The following is a 21460-nucleotide window of genomic DNA, read 5'->3' as shown; positions in this document are numbered from 1 at the left end:
CATAAATGTGCCTCCAGTGTAAAGTTCACCTGTTCACAGAGCTGTTACAGCACTGAAGGAAGCTGTTAGGCCCATCAGGTCTGTGCTAGCTCTCCGGATGGGCATTTCACCTCATGCCGTTCCCCCGCTTTCTCCCTAACCCTACACATTCTTTCTTTTCAGATAATAATCCAATTCCCTCTTGAATGCCTCGATTGAATCTGCCTCCTTCATCATGTTCTCCGCCAGATTTTAACCATTCGCTGCATGAAAATATTTCTCTTCATGCCTCCACTGCCTCTTTTGCCAATTGCCTTAAATATGTGTCCTTATTCTTGATCCTTCCAGCAGTGGGAACAGTGCCTAGACCCCTCCTGATTTTGAATACCTCCATCAAGTTCCTCTCATCCTTCACGGACAAGAGTCCAAATTTCTCTAATCTATCTTCATTGCTAAAGTTCCTCATGCCCGGAACCATCCCAGTTACTGGCAATACCTTTCTTCAGTGCATTGAACCATAGAATGGCGCTGCACAGAAGGAGGCCATTTGACCCATCATGCCTGTGTCAGCTCTGTAAAAGAACTATTCACGTATCCCACGCCCTTGCTCTTTCCTCATGACCAATGATCCCTCTGACTCCCACTTGCTGTGTACAGCCAGCTTGGTGCAATGTGTAGTCGGTCATGCACACATCGGAAAGGCAACATTGCCTGTGCACAGCTTATTTGATCTCTGCATGGCGCATATTTGTACGGCTTCGAGGGAACATTGTCCATAACACAAAGCTGTTGATCTAATTCTTATTTTTGAAAATTATAATTGAATCGGCTTCCACCACCCTTTAAGGTAGTTATAGTTCAGATCATACCAGAACTCTGCTAAAATAATTCTTTTCATCTCACTTCTGATTCCATGTCCTCCGGTCATTGACCCTTCTGTCACTGAAAATAAGTTCTCCTTATTTTTTTCTGTCAGAATTCTTCATGGCTTGAAATACTTCATTCAATCTTCACTTAACCTTCTCTGCTCAAAGCAGAACAACTCCAGCTTCCCAGGCCTCATAGGATCATAGAATCCCTACAGTGCAGAAGGAAGCCATTCAGCCCATCGCGACGGCACCAAAACAATCCCACCCAGGCCCCACCCCACACATTTACCCTGTTAATCCCCCTGACACTAAGGGGCAATTTAACATCGCCAGTCAACCTAACAAGCACGTCTTTCGGACTGTGGGAGGAAAAGGGAGCACCCGGAGGAAACCCACGCAGACACGGGGAGAATGTGCAAACACCACACAGTCACCCAAGACTGGAATTGAACCCAGGTCCCTGGCGCTGTGAGGCAGCAGTGCTAAGTACTGTGCTACCGTGTCCACAAATCTGAAGACCCAATCCCATGTATCATTTGTGTTATCTCTGCATCCTCCATAAAGCCTTGACGTCCTTCTTAAAGCAATGCCCAGAATACAGCACACCTCCCCAGTCAAGAACTAATGCTGACATATTGGCCATCACAACAATTGTGAATTTTGGACCACTGTTATGTTGTACGTCCATACTTCTTGTTTTCAGATATGCATTTCAACAATAATTCAGCCTATAGAACTAACCAATGTCCTCCAGTATTGTAGCTTTAACATATGATTCACAGATGGTAACAACATTTATGCAGCACCTTTAATGTAATAAAATGTCACAAGACTTATCAAACACAATTTGACACTGAACTTCATAAGGAGATATTATACCAGATGGCGGCACAGTGATTAGCACTGCTGCCTTTCAGTGCCAAGGACCCGGTTCAATTCCCAGCTTGGGTCACTGTCCGTATGGAGTCTGCATGTGCTCCCCATGCCTGCGTGGGTTTCCTCCGGGTGCTCCGGTTTCCTCCCACAGTCCGAAAGACGTACTGGTTAGATGCATTGGCCATGCTAAATTCTCCCTCAGTGTACCCGAACAGGCACCGGAGTGTGGCGACTAAAGAATTTTCATAGTAACTTCAAGGCAGTGTTAATGTAAGCCTATTTGTGACTCAAATAAATAAACTTTAAAAGCTTGGTTTCAAGGAACGTCTTAAAAAGGAAGAACAAGAATTGGAGAGGCAGAGAGGTGCAGAGGTGGCTGAAGGGACAGATACTAATGGTGGAGCATCAGGAACGTTTGAGAGGCCAAAATTGGTGAAGCGCAGATTTCTCAATGGATGGTAGCAGTGGTGGCTGTTAGACAGGAAATACTGCTGGGTGAAATATGAATATAATGCTTACGCACACGCATCCCTTTCTCTACAGCTCACCTGGTGAAATACCTGTTCTGCTACGACTCTCACCAACCTTTACAGGTGCACCATAGAAAGCATTCTTTCTGCTGGTATCACAGCTTGGTATGGCTCCTGCTCTGCCCAAGACCGCAAGGAACTACAAAAGGTCGTGAACGTAGCCCAATCCATCACGTAAACCAGCCTCCCATCCATTGACACTGTCTAAACTTCCTGCTGCCACGGAAAAGCAGCCAGCATAATCAAGGACCCCACTCACCCCGGACATTCTCTCTTTTGGATGGGTCAAATCTAGGAAAATAAAATAAGCTTTTCTTTGCGATGCAATGCTTCCCTTAGCTTTATATTTTTCCAAATCTTTCCCTTTGTCATAGAAACAGAGAAAATGGAAGCAGGAGGAGGCCATTCGGCCCTTCGAACCTGCTCCACCATTCATTTTGATCATGGCTTGCCCAAAGGAGGCAGAGAGTGGGTATAGATGGGTCTTTTTCTAAATGGAGGTCGGTCACCAATGGTGTGCCCCAGGGATCTGTTCTGGGACCCTTGCTGTTTGTCATTTTCATAAATGACCTGGATGAGGAAGTGGAGGGATGGGTTGGTAAGTTTGCTGACGACACGAAGGTTGGTGGGGTTGTGGATAGTCTGGAGGGATTTCAGAAGTTACAGAGGGACATAGATAGGATGCAAGACTGGGCGGAGAAGTGGCAGATGGACTTCAACCCAGATAAATGCGTAGTGGTCCATTTTGGCAGGTCAAATGGGATGAAGGAGTACAATATAAAGGGAAAGACTCTTAGTACTGTAGAGGATCAGAAGGACCTTGGCGTCCGGGTCCCTAGGACTCTAAAATCGGCCCCGCAGGTGGAGGAGGTGGTTAAGAAGGCGTATGGTGTGCTGGCTTTTATCAATCGAGGGATTGAGTTTAGGAGTTCGGGGATAATGATGCAGCTATAAAAGACCCTCGTCAGACCCCACTTGGAGTACTGTGCTCAGTTCTGGTCATTACAGGAAGGATGTGGAAAAGATTGAAAGGGTGCAGAGGAGATTTACAAGGATGTTGCCTGGATTGAGTGGCATGCCTTATGAAGATAGGCTGAGGGAGCTCGGTCTTTTCTCCTTGGAGAGACGTAGGATGAGTGGAGACCTAATAGAGGTATATAAGATGTTGAGAGGCATAGATCGGGTGGACTCTCGGAGGCTTTTTCCCAGGGTGGAAATGTCTGCTACGAGAGGACACAGGTTTAAGGTGCTGGGTGGTAGGTACAGGGGAGATGTTAGGGGGAAGTTTTTCACACACAGGGTGGTGGGCGAGTGGAATCGGCTGCCGTCAGTGGTGGTGGAGGCAAACTCAATAGGGTCTTTTAAGAGACTCCTGGATGAGTACATGGGACTTAATAGGATAGAGGGTTATAGGTAGGCCTGGAAGGTAGGGATATGTTCGGCACAACTTGTGGGGCCGAAGGGCCTGTTTTGTGCTGTAGTTTTTCTATGTTTCTATCAAATTCAATATCCTGATTCCCCCCTCTTCTCTCCCCCCCACCCCCACCACCACCAACACCATATCCCTTGATCCCTTTAGCCCCAAGAGCTCTGTCTAATTTCTTCTTGAAATTACACAACGTTTTGGCCTCAACTACTTTCTGTGGTAGGCCCCTCTTCCCTTGCGGAAGGAACTCCAAGGTTTCTGAGCACCCTCTAGGACATCTCCTAATCAGCTGAGTAATTTTTCCTATGCTTAAGGACTGTGATGTTTTTGATTTGATTTGATTTATTATTGTCACATGTATTAACATACAGTGAAAAGTACTGTTTCTTGTGCAGTATACAGACAAAGCATACCATTCATAGAGAAGGAAAGGAGAGAGTGCAGAATGTAGTGTTATAGTCATAGCGAGGGTGTAGAGAAAGATCAACTTAATGCAAGGTAGGTCCATTCAAAAGTCTGACAGCGGCAGGGAAGAAGCTGTTCTTGAGTCGGTTGATACATGACCTCAGACTTTTGTATCTTTTTCCCAAAGGAAGAAGGTGGAAGAGAGAATGTCTGGGGTGCGTGGGGACCTTGATTATGCTGGTTGCTTTACCCGAGGCAGCGGGAAGTGTAGACAGAGTCAATGGATGGGAGCCTGGTTTGCGTGATGGATTGGGCTACATTCGCGACCTTTTGCAGTTTCTTGCGGTCTTGGGCAGAGCAGGAGCCATACCAAGCTGTGATACAACCTGAAAGAATGCTTTTGCACTGAATCACAGAGGAATGTAAATTCTGTATAAAGTGGATGTCAAAATTCCAGCCAAAACCCACTTTTAAAAAAATATTCACATCATTTTCTCCATTCTTGGGCAATTTTTAAAAATTATCATTGGTTTTGATGCAAGGTCTAAAGCTTTAGTGTTCTGATGAAGTAGAAAATAGTTGAAATTGCATTCACACTTAAGTTAAAATCACAAAAAAAAAATTAATTTATCTCCATTAAATTTGAAGTTATTTCCTCAATCTTTTACTTCTGCTTGGTCACCTTTGATTGAAAAGAGTGTTTCAAATCAATCCTGTTCAAGGAACTTAGTTTGTACAAACATATAACGTGCATCATTTCTGATATGTCTGTGACTCTGAAACCACTTCAGTTTCGATGGAAATTTTATTATATAGTCATATAAAGCATAAACTTGTAATATTAAGGTGTTCTGGGCTGAAAGGGTTAATGCGTGGGACTGGAGCAACGGTATCCAGAAGGAAAGAAACAGTAAAACAGGCAAATAAGAATACTGGTCTCCTGCGCTTTAAAATGGAACACCAGTGCAATGGGGAAATAAGAATACTGATTTAACCTGTTTTTTTTTCTGGGTACTGCCTGCATGGTGGCACAGTGTTAACCACTCCTACCTCACAGCGCCAGGGACCCGGGTTCAATTCGGGCCTTGGGTCACTGTCTGTGTGGAGTCTGCACATTCTCCCCATGTCTGCGTGGGTTTCCTCCCGGGTGCTCCGGTTTCCTCCCACAGTCCAAAGATGTCCGGGTTAGGTTGATTGGCCATGCTAAATTGACCCTAGTGTTGGGGAATTAGCAAGGTAAATATGTGGGGTTATGGAAATAGAGTCTGGGTGGGATTGTGGTTGGTACAAACTCAATGGGCCGAATGGCCACCTCTTGTACTGTATGGATTCTATGGTATAAGAGAGTGACATGACTAAGGGTCAAGAAGGCACAAATTCATGACTTAGACTAGACTGCAGGTGTTACTCAGTCTATGTGTAGTTATGTTCAGTCGTAAATTGCTACTGTTCAGACCTACCTATGTCTCTCCAATCGTTGCTGAGCCAGTCACAGCGGTGCCAGCGGTGGGATCTTGATCAACATGGTGGCCATGGTGGTGGCAGCAGTGAAAAACCACAAAATCCCCAAAAATCAACCTTAAAATCTGGTGAACTGGTGCAACGACAATAATCTCTCTCTCAATGTCAACAAAAAAAAGGAGATAGTCATCGACTTCAGGAAGCGCAATGGAGGACATGCCCACAATTCACATCAATGGGGATGAAGTAGAAATGGTCGAGAGCTTCAAGTTTTTAGGTGTCCAGATCACTAACAACCTGTCCTGGTCCCCCAAGGCCCACCAACACCTCTACTTTCTCAGGAGACTAAGGAAATTTGGCATGTCCACAACAACTCTCACCAACTTCTACAGATGCACCATAGAAAGCATTCTTTCTGGTTGTACCACAGCTTGGTATGGCTCCTGCTCTGCCCAAGACTGCAAGAAACTACAAAGGCCTCCCATCCATTGACTCTGTCGACACTTCCCCCTGTCTCGGCAAAGCAGCCAGCATAATTAAGGACCCCACGCATCCCGGACATACTCTCTTCCACCCTCTTCCGTCGGGCAAAAGATACAAAAGTCTGAGATCACGTACCAACCGACTCAAGAACAGCTTCTTCCCTGCTGCCATCAGACTTTTGAATGGTCCTACCTCGCATTAAGCTGATCTTTTTCTACACCTTAGCTATGACGGTAACACTACATTCTGCACCCTCTCCTTCCCTATGCATGGTCTGTTTTGCCTGTATAGCACGCAAGAAACAATACTTTTCATCTTATACTAATACATGTGACAATAACAAATCAAATCAAAAAAATTGCAAGCCTGACCTGAATAAAAGGGCCGAAGAACTGAAGACTTTGGTAAGACAGTTGACGAATCTCCCAAAGACACCACGGAAGACATGGAGGCTAAGAGGCAGAGAAGAAAAACTTAACAGTCCGGCTTAGTAAGGGCTAAGGTGGACCGTGCAAAATCCCAAACCAGCAGAGGCAAAGAACCTGGCGGCGATGGGGGCAGGGTAAGAGCAATCATTACAAACGGCTCAAAATCTTCAAATTAGCGGCACAGTAAGCAGGCAGCATTGAAAGAAATTCCAGTTAATTGAGCACAGCCCTCAATACTCCCCACAGCAGGTTGACGCCGTTACACTTGGCAACTGCGAGGCACATGGGAATAAAATTCAACTGCTTAAACATGATGACAAACCAGCGAAGAGAGCTTGGGTGCTCCGGTTTCCTCCCACAGTCCGAAAGATGTACTGGCCAGGTGCATTGGCCATGCTAAATTCTCCCTCAGTATACCCGAACAGGCGCCGGAGTGTGGCGACTAGGGGACTTTCACAGTAACTTCAGTGCAGTGTTAATGTAAGTCTACTTGTGACACTAATAAATAAACTTTAATATTAACCACCAGCGATTAGTTTAAAAATTCTGCAAAGTGTAGGATGATTGCAGCACGGTGACACAGTGGTTAGCGCTGCTGCCTCACAGCGCCAGGGACCCGGATTCAATTCCGGCCTTGGGTCACTGTCGGTCACGTTCTCCCCGTGTCTGTGCTCCAGTTTCCTCCGAGTGCTCCAGTTTCCTCCCACAGTCCAAAGATGTACAGGTTAGGTTTATTGGCCATGCTGAATTAACCCTAGTGTCAGGGGATTAGCAGGGTAAGTATGTGTGGGTACGGGAATAGAGCCTGGGTAGGATTGTGGTCAGTACACACTCCTTCTGCACTGGAGAGATTCTATGATTACCAAAAAGGGACAGAGACTGCAGTGGGTATCAGTAAAAGCCTAATCCGTTTCACTGCGTGTGAAGTTAAATAAGAAAGTAGTTCTTGGAATGAATGCCTGCCCTTCTGATTGAGAACAATGATGTATTTAGCTTGATTGAGTTACTGGTGTCGTGTAAAACTAGTTTGAAAAGGTATTTTGCACTGCGCACCAGACTAAACCTCAAGCACTAATTAAGGGCTTCTCTCAAATAAAGTTATCACTTTGATTGGATCAATTAAAAAAATTAACAGCATCTGTTGGGTAACATGAAGCCACTTGAACAATCCCAGGTGCATTGTGTTTATTTCTGTAATTGTTGGATGGCAGCAGATGTTTACCCTCAATCCACCTTCATGCGGTGATACTTCACACAGTACGTGCAGGATAACACGAGCCGTGGAACATAATCTGGGAATTGGTCAATGGGGAGGCAATTTTCATTGCTAATGGATGATAAGAAGCATCATTGGTCCACATTGTTAATTAAAGGTAAAGCCGCCCTAGTCCCAGATGACCACTGGTGGTGATTTAGCCTGAGGTTCACCACACCTCAGGCGAGGGGTATGGTTGGGGCCTTCATAAATGACCTCAGCCGGTACGAGAATTGAACCCGCGCTGTTGGTGTCACTCTGCATCATGAACCAGCTGTCCAAATTATTACGGGGATGGACGATCAGAATTATTGTGGGACTACCAAATTGCTCCTTAGCGTTAGGGGGACTGGCGGGGTAAACAGATGGAGTTAAGGGGATAGGGCCTGGGTGGGATTGTGGTCGGTGCAGACTCGATTGGCCAAATGGCCTCCTCCTTCACTGTAGGGGTTCAATGATTCTACGAGCTAGGTAGAAAGTGGCTGAATTTCAGAAACACATTTCAACTTTAAGTGCGTCGTAATGTAACATAATATTCAGCCAGAAATTGCAGTTGCAATGATGGCAAATTGTCATAATTTCCCACCATTACTGTATGACGCTGATAGCAACTTCTGGTGCTGCACATGCACAGTTAAGTGCAGCCGACCCAAAGGTGACACAAGGAAAAGTCTTTATATGTGAGTGAGTGGTTAGGGTGTGGAATGAAGTGGAGGCAGATTTGATCGAAAAGTAATTGGATAAGCAACTGAACAAAAAAGACTGGCAGCGATATGTGAAAAATACAAGGGGGTGAAATGTTTTCCTCCCTGTCCACTGTTGTACTGTCAATGATATGGAGCTCCGTCACAAGATACACTGTTAAAACCTACATGGAAATAAATTAGAAATCATTGATTTGACCTGAGTTTCCCTTTGTTCCACTATTAGTCTCACTAAAAATCATTGAAAGGGTTGCAGCTTGTTGAATTAGGTGTAACTGGGATTTTAAAGATGTTCAAAGTCATAATTACAATTGAACAGCCCCTCTGGCCCTGAAAAACTAATTTTATATTTGAAGAATGTCAAATTTCTCTGTTATGATAGAAATTCTATAGGGTATGATCTGACCTGCCGTTCACACCATGCTGCAGCGAGGTCGGAGAATTTAGCAGCCAGGCAAATCTCAGCTCACTACAGCGGGATGGGAAAATCCCGCCAACGTGAACGTGGCAGCATCCCAGCCAGAGACTTTTAAATTATTTTAGCTCCTGCCAATTCTTGAAGTCATGCCATATAAATCTATAAAGGATAATATGTCACCAGGTGCTATGAATTGGATTCTTGTTATTATTACATGTTCATGGCATAGATTGAGATCTTAGCCTGAGGTTTGTTCACTCCTGGCACAGTAATAGAAGCAAAGCTAGAAAGATGACTAAATGTTGCACATTTCATTGATGGTTTTAACCCAAACTATCTGGCAGAAAACCAAGAAGGTTAAAATCACTCAGGTTACATAGACTCGGGAAAGTTACTTGCCTTTTAACCTGTTCTCCTGAGCAGATGGCAAGAAGACCTTCCCGAACTGGTGGGGTCCTTCCTTAGAAATATGGGTAAAGTCTTGATGATGTGGTGTTGAGATTAAGGATCAGCCATGATCATGTTGAATGATAGAGCAGGCTCAAAGCGAAGAATGGCCTACTCCTGCTCCTATTTTCTATGTTTCTATGCCATCGTGATTGACCTGCAATTTTAACTCAGGACTGAATGGAGAAGCTGCTGCAACCGGGTCCAAAAAGGATTAGCCCCAGGTTTGTAACCCACAAGGAAAATGTGTAAGCCCCTCTCCACCCCATCCCTGCCTCGACACTTCACCACCATCCCCCCGCAAGGTTCCCCCGATCACCTTCCTTTTATTGTGAGTTAGCAGGTGGTGGTGGGCTTTTCCAGGCCATAAAACCTCTCTGCAGCAAGAGTTAAATGAGACTCCGGAGTTAAAATTGTTCAAATCTCACTTCTGGAACCTCTGACCCGTTGAAAACCCAATCCATAATTGGAGCCGACTCAATAAAATAAAGTACCATGATTATTCAGTAAAAGTCATCATGTGGACTTTTTAAATGCTTGTATAGAAGAAAGGTGAATTAACACGGATATATTTGCTTCACAAATACATTGAAAGAGGATGTCCTTTGCCCTTTTTTCTCATTATTTCCATGAAGTTTGAGGGGTTTTGCATTATAATACTGATTTTTAAATGTAAGCTGAGAATTCTCTGAGTCAGGATGATCATAAACTATTTCATAATGAGTAAAATTTGCACTTTTTTGCCAGCTATCAGTTCATTTGATTAAGTTATTTCAATTAATCGCCAACAGTAATGCCTAAGGAAAAGCGTGTGTGTGTGAATTTGCAGAATAAATTTTCTAAAGTTAGATTTTATTTATAGAAGTGTTTCCTTTGTTTTGGAAAATAATTTTTGGCGTGTGCTCTGATATTTTTACTGCAGCCAAATTGTTTGCAGCTGAATATGCTTCGGTTTTTTTTTGGCCCATACTGTGTTGTGTTTATTTTATGACAGAAGGGAGGTTTATTGGTCAAAACATCTCTGAAATCCTCAGCTGTGAAACAGCTGTCTAGATAGGAATGATTAGTATGCAGATAACCGCTGATTATAAAATTTCAGAAGTGCAAACATTTATAGTTAACGTGCCCATATTACACCAATGTGATATTCAAACTGCAGCTAATACTCGTTTTCCGAATGTACACAAAGGATCTATTCAACATGAGGTATAACAACAAGATATCACATGGAAATGCAAAGAATGCAAAATGTTTTGTTCCTGTGGATCTCAGTCTTACCTCCTATCACTCAACCAAGAAGGCAGAATGTGAGGAGGACTACCATTGGTGCCGAGCTCAAACTAGGTGACAGTCTGTCTGGAGTATGCACATTCTGCATGTGGGCGGCACGGTGGCACAGCGGTTAGCACTGCTGCCTCACAGCGCCGGTGACCCGGGTTCGATTCTCGGCTTGGGTCACTATCTGTGTGGAGTTTGCACGTTCTCCCCGTGTTTGCGTGGGTTTCCTCCGGGTGCTCCGGTTTCCTCCCGCAGTCCAAAAGACATGCTGGTTAGGGGCATTGGCTCGAACAGGCGCCACAGTGTGGCCATACTTGTGACTAATAAATAAACTTTAATTTTAACTTTAACTTTTCTCCACTGTCTGTGTGGGTTTCCTCCGGGTGCTCCGGTTTCCTCCCACAGTCCGAAAGACGTGCTGGTTAGGTGCATTGGCCCAAACAGGCGCCAGAATGTGGCAACTAGGGGAATTTCACAGTAACTTCATTGCAGTGTTAATGTAAGCCTTACTTGTGACTAATAAATTAACTTTTCTCCTCATGCCTGTGTGGGTCTCCTCCGGGTGCTCCGGTTCCCTCCCTGTGCAGGTTAGGTTGATTGGCCATGCTAAATTGCCCCTTCGTATCACGGGGAATAATAGGGTAAATATGTGGGGTTACACCTGTAATGGGTATCAATAACCGGTATCATTATTAGGTTCACAGGTTTTGCTGATCTGTATTAATGAACTAAACCCGCATGTGCAGAGCACAGTTTCAAATTCACAAATGACACAAAGCTTGGAAGTATTGTGAACTTTGGGAGGGACAATGACTGACTTCAAAGGACAGCTTTTGGCACATGCTCTCGGATTTTAGTGAGGAAGACTTGCCAGAGACAACGTGCCAGGCTGTTCCTTTGTCGTTTCTGGTGCTGAAGTCAATGTCTGGTAGTCCATCCATTTTATTACAGCGCAAGTTACCTCACATGAATAAAAGTTGCGAACAATTTGATGAATCTTTTTGTTTGTGAATGATTCATCCTTAACTTGTGACTTTAATCAGATCAGTTCCATTCGTGTAAATTCATATTTCAGAAATGGTTCAGCGCTGCTAGCTGCAGTCCATGCTGTAGAACCGAGCAAGTTTGTATAGTCAGGCAGATTCTACAGCTCAACATCCATGTTTGAAATGCTGTTATCATTACAGGTGTGTCTGTGCACAGACTTGTCCGTACACTTTTGCTGCTAAAGTTAGAAGCAGTGTCTACTTCCCTAAGTGGAAATGAAATGACATTGCTGCCATGGAATGGTGGCACTGCTGCCTCACAGCGCCAGGAACCTCAGTTCAATTCGGGCCTTGGGTAACTGTGTGAAGCTTGCACATTCTCCCCATGTCTGCTTGGGTTTCCTTCGGGAGCTTCTGTTTCCTCCCACAATCCAAAGATGTGCAGGTTACGGGGATTAGTGGGATAAATAACATGGGCTAATGGGGAATAGGGCTCGGGTGAGATGCTCTGGCAGAGAATTGGTGCAGATTCGATCGGCCGAATGGCCTCCTTCTGCACTGTCGAAATTCTATGACTGTAGGGATTCTGTAGAGCAGGGCAGGTCTGAGAGCTTCACGCAGTCAACCATCCAAAACCAGAAATCATGACCTTAACAAAAATATTTGCTGAAGACAGAACTGCTGCGGCACATTGAGGAAACACTTTCTTTTATACCTATTATTTATTAGTGTCACAAGCAAGTTGACATTAACGCTGCAATGAAGTTACTGTGAAAATCCCCTCCGGTGCCTGTTCAGGTACACTGAGGGAAAATTTTGCACGGCCAATGCACCTAACCAGCACGTCTTTCGGACTGTGGGAGGAAACCGGAGCACCCGGCGGAAACCCGTGCAGACTCCACACAGACAGTGACCCAAGACCAGGAATCAAACCCGGGTCCCTGGCGCTGTGAGGCCGCAGTGCTAACCACTGTGCCACCGTCTCCAGGGCGAACATCATCTCCTTTGATATTGATCATTGAGGCTGCCAATAACACACTTTACTTAATGGCAGCATGAATAATAGCTCCCTGCTTTTTCTTGTACTTAAGTCTTCTCTTTATAAAGATATTTTGTGTCTTGTATTTCTCATTTCTGAACACTTGGCCAATCGTTTACATCCTTTATTACTCATTTAAGATTGCCTCTGCCTGTTGCGTGCTCCTAAGTTTTGTTTTGCTTCTTACTCACCGGAACAGATGGCGGCTTTCTCTCCCGGGCAGCTTTGCTAACAATTACGGCAATGCTGTCATTCAGTCCATACGTGCTGATGTATGAAAACAGAACAGTTCTGCAGGTTAGACTTTTAACTGATGGGAAGGGAAGAATTGCTCTGTGAATAATGCTCAGGGCAGTCGTTTGCTCTGATCTTTCCTGCACATGTTACCATTAATGAGGCTTTGAAACCTGCATGCTCTGATGCTGCAGATGCCAAGTCAAGCAGTGGTTGTCCCCATGGGAATGTTTCAGAGATAGTGAACATGTTTTCCTCTCTGAGCTGCCTTGACATTCCTGTCTGCTTGATGTGATTTGATCTATGAAGCTCAGAGACTTTACCTACCAATTGCAAGTAAGCAGAATCCAAATGAGCATGGTAAACAAACAGCTATTATAGAAGAAATTGGCCAGCAAACATATTTGAAGCTATTACACACCTTACCAGGCCTCAAATGTGCTATTATTGAGGAGGCTTGAGTTTCAAAGAGAAGTATTTTCCAAGCATGGTTAGCACAGCTGCCTCACAGCACCAGGGACCCGGGTTTGATTCCTGGCTTGGGTCACTGTCTGTGCGGAGTCTGCACCTTCTCCCCATGTCAGCGTGGGTTTCCTCCAGGTGCTCCGGTTTCCTCCCACAGTCTGAAAGACGCGCTAGTTAGGTGCATTGACCCAAACATGCGCTGGAGTGTGACGACTAGGGGAATTTCACAGTAACTTCATTGCAGTGTTAATGTAAGCCTTACTTGTGACTAATAAATAAACTTTAACTTTTTATCGTTCCTTCAGAAATAGAATTGTGGCGATTCAATCTACGTGAGGTAAACATATGAGACGTGGGCATCTTTCATCCTATCTAGTTACTGCACACCTTGGCAATAAGACAGCTATTGCTGTGGTCAGCATTGCTGCCTCACAGCGCCAGGGACCCGGGTTCAATTCTGGCCTCGGGTCACAGTAAGTATGGAGTTTACACATTCTCCCTGTGCCTATGTGGGTTTCCTTTGGGTGCTCCAGTTTCATAGAATCCCTACAGTGCAGAAAGAGGCCATTTGGCCCATCGAGTCGGCACCGACCACAATCCCACCCAGGCCCTACCCCCTTATCCCTACATATTTACCCACTAATTCTCTAACCTACACATCTCAGGACTCTAAGGGGCAATTTTTAGCATGGCCAATTAACCTAACCCGCACATCTTTGGACTGTGGGAGGAAACCGGAGCACCCGGAGGAAACCCACGCAGGCACGAGGAGAATGTGCAAACTCCACACAGACAGTGACCCGAGCCGGGAATCGAACCCAGGTCCCTGGAGCTGTGAAGCAGCAGTGCTAACCACTGTGCTACCATGCCGCCCAACAATTCAACAACAATTCAAAGATGTGCGGGTTAGGTGGATTGGCCATGCTCAACTGCCCCTTAGTGTCAGGGAGGATTAGCAGATGAATTAACAGGGGATAGGGCCTGGGTGGGATTGTTGTCAGTGTAGGCTTGATCGACCAAATGGCCTTTTTCTGCAGTGTAGGGATTCTATGATGCTACGTGGGCATCTTTAGTCCTATGGAGTTGCCATACACCTTGGCTATAAGATAGTTATTGGGGTGCATTGTACAGTTGATGTTCACCTCCCTGTCCACTATTGTACTGTGCAACATCTTCACAATGTTAAGCTAAGCTGGTGCTGGAAAGATCCTAGTTTTCAACTGGAGAAAGCAGATACTCATTAAGCTGATCTCACCAACTTTTACAGATGCACCATAGAAAGCATTCTTTCTGGTTGTATCACAGCTTGGTATGGCTCCTGCTCTGATCAAAGCTGCAAGAAACTACAAAGGGTTGTGAATGTAGCCCAGTCCATCACACAAACCAGCATTGACTCTGTCTACACTTCCCGCTGCCTCGGCAAAGCAGCCAACATAATCAAGGACCCCACGCACCCTGGACATACTCCCTTCCACCTTCTTCCGTCGGGAAAAAGGTACAAAAGTCTGAGGTCACACACCAACCGACTCAAGAACAGCTTCTTCCCTGCTGCCATCTGACTTTTGAATGTACTTACCTTGCATTAAGTTGATCTTTCTCTACATCCTAGCTATGATTGTAACACTACATTCTGCACTCTCTCGTTTCCTTCTCTATGAACGGTATGTTTTGTCTGTATAGCGCTCAAGAAACAATACTTTTCACTGTGTTAATACATGTGACAATAATAAATCAAATCAAAATGGGGACGCAAGCAGAAGCAATAACCTGCGCAGACTTGTATTGATGGATCTTACGCTTGCCACTTAACACTTTTATCTCTGCATTTTGGATACAACTGTATTCTGCTGATACTGTGTCCTGCTAACTTCTGTACGTTTTTGCCTGTTCAGTTAGCTAAAGCTACTGAATAAAAAGCATACCAGGAAAGTGTCCTGTGTGAATTGCACATGATGATGGCTTGCCAGTGAAACATGCAGCAACATTTCACGTTTGTCCTCAAAATAACGGCTTTACCAATCGGCCTCTCAACATGTCATTGTATACTGAAGACAAGTGACCTGTACAAACACCAGCAATGTTCAAGCCTTTTTTTTAAAACTTCATTAAATATTTTATGCAATTATTTAGGTGTCCAGAACACCAACAACCTATCCTGGTCCCTCCGTGCTGACGCTATAGTTGAGAAAGCCCACCAATGCCTCTACTTTCTCAGGAGAAGGAAATTTGTTTGGCATGACCACTATGACTCTCACCAACCTTTACAGATGCACCATAGAAAGCATTCTTTCTGGTTGCATCACAGCTTGGTATGGATCCTGCTCTGACCAAAGCCACAAGAAACTACAAAGGGTCGAGAATGTAGCCCAGTCCATCACGCAAACCAGCCTCCCATCCATTGACACTGTCTACATTTCCCGCTATCTCGGAAAAGCAACCAGTATAATCAAGGACCCCATGCACCCCAGACATACTCTCTTCCACCTTCTTCCGTCAGGAAAAAAATACAAAACTCTAGATCACGTGCCGACCTACTCAAGAACAGCTTCTTCCCTGCTGCCATCAGACTTTTGAATGGACCTACCATATATTAAGCTGTTCTTTCTCTACATCTTAGCTATGACTGTAACACTATATTCTTCACCCTCTCCTTTCCTCCTTCCTTATGTATTCTATGTACAGTATGCTTTGTCTGTATAGTGCGCAACAAACAATACTTTTCACTGTATCCCAATACATGTGACAATAATAAATCAAATCAAAGCCTGGTTGGAATAGAACATAGAACATTACGGCGCAGTACAGGCCCTTCGACCCTCGATGTTGCGCCGACCAGTGGAACCAATCTAAAGCCCCTCTAATCTACACTATTCCAATATCATCCAATATTTCCTGTAATTGAATATCCCATTGAACTGACAGCCTAGGTTTATATGTGACAATTTCCATTTGGGTGGGTTATTGGTGGTTGCTGCTGTCTTAGGTGAAGGAGAAAATTATTGACTTAAAACAAAAAGCAGAACGAAAAAGAGAAATTTATTTAAGTTGAGGCGTTGAAGATTTTACATCTGAAAGATGTCAGTCCATTTATGGGTTTACAATACAGCAAGAAACACTTCAGTTTAGATAGCATATTATTTATTCTCAGGAGGTGGCCATTAATGGTCAGACCAGCATTCATTGCTCTAGTTTGATGCAACAGCGTGACTTGCAAGGACACGAAACGGCAGTTAAGAGTCAATTAAATTGGTGTGGGACTGAAGCTCGATAAGAATGGGTTACCTTCCCTAAAGGATATCAGTGAAGCATTTTTATAACAACCCAACAGCTTCAGGCACTCTTTATTTGCTGATAAAAGCTGAACTCAAACTCTCACACTAGTATTTGAACACTTGATCTCAGGATTATTAGTTGTGATTTCCAGTTTGCTGATTTGGTAACATAACCGCTCCAGTACCGTACCCTATTGACATTGCGCTGTGTTGCTTCAGAACAGGAACTGTGTAAAGATAAAATATATTTGCTAGGAATGCAAACAGAAGAATATACAGAAACATGTGCTTTAAGCGTCTGTTAGTGATCAAACCAAAAGTATTCTATTTAAAAATATACATTCTTCAAAAAAAAGTGAAATAAAATCAGTGTAAGTAACAAAAATATGGATACAGTCCTATGCGGAAGGAAAAATCCTTAATTAACAACAGCAAGGATCAAGGTAATTGATGAAGGTAACATTCACGTGCAACACATTTATAGAATCATAGAATCCCTACAGTGCAGAAGAAGGCCATTGCCCCATCGGATCGGCACCGACTCTCCAAAAGAGCATTCCACCCTATCCCCATAACCCCACGTATCTACCCCCTAACCTACATATCTTTGGAAACTAAGGGTCAATTTAGTGTGGCCAATCCAACTAAGCTGCACATTTTTGGACTGTGGGAGGAAACCGGAGCACCCGGAGGAAACCCACGCAGACACACGGAGAACGTGCAAACTCCACACAGACAGTCACCCACAGCCAGAATCGAACCCGTGTCCCTGATGCTGTGAGGCAGCAGTGCTAACCACTACATTAACAGATCACTTTATTTCTGTATTACTGGACAGCAAAAAAAGTGTGCAGCAGAAGTGCTTTGCACAGGAACCAACTCTGATACAGTTTGTAAACTTCAATGCGAATAAAAGTAAAGCATGAGAACTCAGGGTAAGATCTCTAAAATGGTCCTATTTTCAAAAGACAATGAGGTGACATTGTAAAGACCACTTTGTGGCATTCTGCTCCATTTATTCAGCAAAGGAATTGGTTGGTTTGAACATTATCACCTCAACTGTTGGAGATCAAGATTGAGAGATAGTAATGAAATTCATTTTGTACAAAAAGAATCCATTTAATATTACGTTCCATTTTATCTTAGCTCTGTGGTTAAATGCGCCAAATTAAAGAAAATTAGGAGAAAACTCTTTAAGGTCAGAATTTCTAACACTAGAGTCCTCGATTGTTGCTGACCTCCAAGGTACAGATGATGAGTATTTGTGAATTAAGCAGAGTTTATTCAGTAAAATGTAAATATACTTAACACGAAGTAGTGAAGACAGCCCGGATACTCTACCCTCAAGGCTCCAGGATTCCCTGAATGCTGACAGCACAGCCAAAGTCTGTTTTTTTTCTGTCTCAGAAGTAATGATGAACTGCAGCACGGTGGCACGGTGGTTAGCACTGCTGCCTCACAGCTCCAGGGACCTGGGTTCGATTCCCGGCTTGGGTCACTGTATGGAGTTTGCACGTTCTCCCCCTGTCTGCGTGGGTTTCATCCGGGTGCTCCGGTTTCCTCCCACAGTCCGAATAACGTGCTGGTTAGGTGTATTGGCTGATAAATTCTCCCTCAGTGTATCCGAACAGGCGCCAGAATGTGACGACTACGGGATTTTCACAGTAACTTCATTGCACTGTTAATGTAAGCCTACTTGCGATTAATAAATAAACTTTAACTTCACTTTTATCTCCGAAGATGTATACCATTGAAGCAATGGTAAAACTGTGCCAACAAGGGCACTAATTCTCCAAATATTCTCCCCACAATTCACTATTGAGCATTTCCTTTTTTACGAATGGTCCAAATTCACCTCTTCCATTGGCCACATGGTGCAAATCAGCTTGTGTTACCTCATCTTTGCAACCCCTGTCTCATGGGGCATTAACTGAGACACAGCTTCCTCAGAACCCAGAAGTTTACATTCCATTACAAACAAATGAAACATTTCCTTTTGATGCCAGACAATCATAAATAAAGTCACATTCTCTTGTCAACATATTTTAACCCAAGCTCCACACTAATACTATTAAAATTAACAGTTAAGACCACTTCCTATCGTAATATCGGAGAAGAAAGGTTTCTTCTGGTACAGATCAATTAAAGCAATGCAGGGTTTGTTTAAACATAAGCTCCAGGACTCGCCTAGTCCCCAATTTGTGTGAAAACGGGAGTAACTCCCGCTGGTTTTTTTTAACGGGGTTTTCAGATTGAATCTCCCACACTTTGAATGTGGCAGAGAGCCTGAGCGTGATTCACTCTGAAATTCTGTGGACGAGGCCTATTCCCTCCCGAGAGGTCAGCAGCATAGCACTGAGCGGGCCACTGCGCATGCGCCGACCTGCCATCCCCCAATCGCTGGCCTCCCGGGCCAGCCTCGGTGTCTCCTCTTTCCACACCCACCCCCCCCACCCTGCCCCCGGGCAGCCCCAATTTCCCGTCCCCTCCCCTCCCCCACCCGAATGGCCAGCTCAGATCATCGTCCTCCCTCATTCTGCCCGATTCTTTTTGCAGAGTGGCAGTGAGACCCCCCTGCCGCCTTCATAGGCCCTGCCCCCAACAGGCTCCACCCCATCTGGCCCTGCCCCCTTCGAACTGCCCACTGTCAGATGAAGGAGCAGCTCTCCGAAAGCACGTGCGACCAAATTAACCTGTTGGACTTTAACCTGGTGTTGTGAGACTTCTTACAATGCCAGGTGGGCTGTGCCAAGATGCCCCTTGGGCATTGTCAGTTTGCCCCTTGGGCAGTGCCAGGGGCCAGGCTGGCACTTCCCGGGGGCACCCTCCTTGTCCTGCCCTCCTTCGGGGGGGCCTCCATGGCCTTTGTTCAATCCAGCAGGGTCAGGCCGCCTGTTCTCCATTCATGGGGAGCGGTTTTAAACCCCACTGAAATGAAGCACTCCTGGCAGTGGGGGAAGTGCTCGTGAGCCCGGAGACTTCAGTCCCAGGCCCAGTAATCAAATGGAAATACTGATTTAAATATTGCCATGGGAAATCGGTGCGAAGCTGGTGACACTACAAATCTTGGCCCTGGAGACACGTGGAGACCATGGCACCCAGCAGGGAGCCCACTGATGTCTCCGGGAAGAATCATCCCCAAGGTGTCATTCCAAGTTCAATTCTGTTAACTATTGCTTCGAAGCAGAAAAACTCTTGAATTCAGACGTTGTGGAGGTCATAAATTCATCAAATATAGCTTCTGACAAACAACTGCTTTCCTGTTCCAATTACCTTGACTGGTAATTCTCCAACATAAATTCCAGCCAACCATTTTAATAGTGGATAATTTAATAGAGTCATAAAATTTTACAGCACAGAAAGTGGCCCTTTGGCCCATTGTGTCTGTGCTGTCCATCAAAAACCTATCTATTCTTATCCCATTTTCTAGTCCTGTATGCTCATCTTCATTCACATTAATCCGCACAAAACCCTGAGAAATATTATACTATTATCAAAGTCTTATGAGGCAGAACCAATGTTTGTAAACAGGTTCACTATAATTTCCTTGCTTTTGTATCCTGCCTCTGTTTATAAAGCCAACCAAGTACGCTGTATGCCTTTTTAACCAGGTTCTTAAACGTCCCTGCCACCCAGATTAATTTGCTGCTGCACTCTCCGTGGAATTGTATCCTTTACTTTATATTACGTTTTTTGTTCTTCATTACAAAGTGATGCACCATCTGACCCTCCTCAAAGTCTTCCCACCACCCCCAAGCAACAAGATGTGTAAGTTGCGTGGATTGGCCATGCTAAATTGCCCCTTAGTGTCCAAAGATGTGTAGATTAGGTAGATTAGCCATGGTAAATGCTTGGGAATGGTGTGGAGGGTGGACCTAGGTAAGATGCTCTTTCAGAGAGTCAGCGCAGACTTGATGGGCCGAATGGCCTCTTCTGCACTGTAGGGATTCTATGATTCTTGATTGAGCGAATATTCTCCAATTGCTTGGATGAGTGCAGTTCCAGCAACATTCATGTAGCTTGATACCATCCAGGGCAAAACTGTCTTCTTGATTGGTACACTATACAACACTTTAAACATTTATTTCCTCCACCACCAGCACGTTGTGGCAGCAGCCAAGGCTCCTTGACCGCACCTTCCAATCTTTTTACTACCTAGGAGGACAACACCACCTGCAATTTCGCCAAGTCGCACAGCATCTTGATTTGAAAATATATCGCCACTCCTTCATTGCCATTGGGTGAAAAACCTGGAACTCCCTAACAGCAGCGTGGATATACCTGAACCAACTGGACTCTGCACGTTCTCCCTGTGTCTACGTGGGTTTCCTCCGGGTGCTCCGGTTTCCTCCCACAGTCCAAAAGACGTGCTGGTTAGGTGCACTGGCCATGCTAAATTATCCCTCAGTGTACCATTAGATATAAGAGTAGAATGAGGCCATTCAGCCCATCGTGTCTGCCCCGCTATTCAATCATGACTGATATGATTCTCATCGCCATTCTCCTGCCTTCTCCCCGTAACCCTTGATCCACTTATTGATCAAGAACCTGTCTATCACTGTCGTAAAGACACTAATAAATAAACTTAACAGGTACCGACAACAGATAAAAGTTTTCTTCTATTTGTAATATGTCAGTGTTAACACCATGATAGGGTCCAACTTTCACACAAGGAATGAACTTACTATTCAGTTGTTCGATACACTTAAGTTAAAGTTTATTTCTTCATGTCACAAGTAGGCTTACATTAACACTGCAATGAAGTTACTGTGAAAATCCCCTAGTCGCCATACTCCGGCGCCTGTTCGGGTCAATGCACCATAACCAGCACATCTTTCAGACTGTGGGAGGAAATCGGAGGAAACCCACACCGACATGGAGAACGTGCACTCTCTGCACAAACAG

General features: G+C 44.6%; 1 protein-coding gene across 9 annotated transcripts in view; it reads left to right on the top strand.

The window, feature by feature from the left end:
- Nucleotides 1-21460, top strand: part of LOC144506949 (gephyrin) — a 489936-nt gene that overhangs the window by 233902 nt on the left and 234574 nt on the right. The gene's annotated exons all lie outside the window — the stretch shown is intronic.

This window comes from Mustelus asterias, chromosome 18 (assembly GCF_964213995.1).
Source record: "Mustelus asterias chromosome 18, sMusAst1.hap1.1, whole genome shotgun sequence".
Lineage (NCBI taxonomy): Eukaryota > Metazoa > Chordata > Chondrichthyes > Carcharhiniformes > Triakidae > Mustelus > Mustelus asterias.
The sequence above is the reverse complement of the archived record's forward strand: the minus strand, read 5'-3'. Positions and strand labels throughout refer to the sequence as shown.